The 2,170-nt window shown below is 42.1% G+C and overlaps 1 pseudogene; it reads right to left on the reverse strand.

Annotated features, from left to right (window-relative positions):
* Positions 1-371: 371 nt before the first annotated feature.
* On the reverse strand, positions 372-1,827 carry LOC121138483 (annotated as a pseudogene).
* Between the last annotated feature and the right edge of the window lie 343 nt (positions 1,828-2,170).

Below are 2,170 nucleotides of genomic sequence, written 5' to 3' on the forward strand. Positions count from 1 at the left end.
GTACAAATAAATTTCCATGGTTTTAAACAATTTCTACAAAGACAATATTCATGAAAAGAGCATAGACTGTTCAGAAGCAAAATGATAAGCAACATTAAATTTATTTAAAATGCCACTAAGCAGCATAATTACAGTACTGTGGTGCTGATGAATGTTTTAAAAACATTAAGTATTGCAAGAGGACAGAGTATCTGTATCTATCTGTGTTTCTACTTATCCTGAATATTGGAGGTGAGATTCACTGTTTGAAACAGCAAGGCCTAAGAGACCCTTTCTAGAATTCACTGGTACCACTTGTATACACAGGGCCTAACTTTATAAAACTGGTTTTATAGTTTGTTCGAATAAATGTAAATAGCTTCTAGGTGCTGTCTCAAGTGGGTCTTCCTAAGCCTATGGACCTGATGAAGGCAATACTATGGCAAATTCCCTTCTCCTCAGACTGTACTCCTTTGTATTTAGTAAGCAAAGGAGGGATTCAGGAGGAGAAAACAAGGGAATACAACAGCACAGAGAAGACAGGTCCCCTTCTTTCAGGCATGCTCTGGGTTTTAAACGATAACTTAGGATACGAATGTGACGAAGATGGAGTCTAAATCTGAGCATCCCGCTAAGGGCCATGTCAGTCAGTCAGTCATCTCCACCTTGGTCTGTACTGCTAGAGTCTGAGGAGCTGCTGGAGTCTTCCTCTTTGCCATCTTCCATCGTATTCATATTCTGCCCGGATGCCTGGGAGCCACCATCGTGGCCCTGAATAGTCTTTGGGGAATCTGCTCTAGGAGCCGGCGGTCCTTGCATTTTTCCAGGCCTGACTTGCAGCTCCTTTGCTGAGTTGGACTCCTGATGCGTTGGTTGACATTTGGGGCTTGGACCTCCAGACTTGGCAAAGTTCTTTCGCTTCCCACAGGTGGCCCTTGCCTCTTTGTATGCATCATACTCCTCTGGTGACAACCCCTTGAGCCAGAGGTCCATCTTCACCCAGTATTGTTTCTGTAGCTCTTCAGCCTGAAGGGCATAACGTTCTTTCAGGCTCTCTGGTACTCGCTGCCATAGTCTGCTAATTTCAACCCAGCGCTTCCTAAGGGGTAGATGGCACAGCTCCAGACTTGACCACGAATCTTGGTGAAATTTGTGATATGCATTCATAGGGGTTTACTTGGGTTCTCCCTGAAATTTCATCACTGCGGGAAATGTTTTGGGAGATTCCTTTTTTAGAGGGGACTTTACGATTTTCCTGTCTCCCTGTATTTTCTTAGGGACTTCGGTTTGGTGGTTCCTGGTCACCACAGATTGCTTAGAATGCTCTGCACCACGGTGATTTTCCCTGAATTTAGTTAGTTTTTCCTTAAATTCTTGTTTCTCCTTCTGGAAGGCCTGAATATAATTCTCCTTGATCCCTTCTGGCAGCTTGTTGTATTTCTCAGCCAGGATTTTGGTCAGCTGTAGGTTGTTGTACTTAGGATACATCTGACAGTACTTGGCCCGCTGCTCCTTGTAAAAGCACAGATAGGCAGTCAGGGGTCTTTTGGGGAAGTCAGGATGTTTCTTCACTCTCTTACTTTTGCGAGGTTCTTTAGTAAGTTCAGAGGCTTCCAGAATTAATTCTGACAGTGTGCGGTACTTCCTCAAATTATGAGAAATCTGCATACACTTTTCTTTGCACATTTTTCCCGAAAAATGTTTAAGAGCCACTTTGTCCCAGTCTAGATCTTCCTGGGTCTTTTTGAACGCTTGGGAGTCGTCTGAGGGGATATTGTTTTTCATGAATTCCAGTAACTTCAGAATGTCTCTTTCGGACCAGTGATTTTGTTTATCAAATGATGCCATTACTAGCATAGGTTTTGTGCCCACCAATAGTATCTGTTTGCAAACACCTCAACGGTAGCTCAAACTGCTTAGACAAACACACACAACTTAGTAGATAGTTTCTGAATTCCACAGTTTGTGTGTATCTGTATTTCTGAGGAGAAATAAAAAGAATGCTAAGCTTCAGTATTGGGATTTGCAAAAACAAATCAGGTATCACTTGCAACATGTTTCCTACACAATTAATTTACTATTAACAAGGTAAACAGATAATGCATCCTTTTGAAATACAGGGTTTTTTGCCTTACATGTAATATATGCTTCAGCCTCCTTTTCCAAATATGACCAGAGCTTACCTGAAAAA

The sequence above is a fragment of the Mesocricetus auratus genome, unplaced genomic scaffold (genome assembly GCF_017639785.1).
Source record: "Mesocricetus auratus isolate SY011 unplaced genomic scaffold, BCM_Maur_2.0 contig_13072_pilon_obj, whole genome shotgun sequence".
NCBI lineage: Eukaryota > Metazoa > Chordata > Mammalia > Rodentia > Cricetidae > Mesocricetus > Mesocricetus auratus.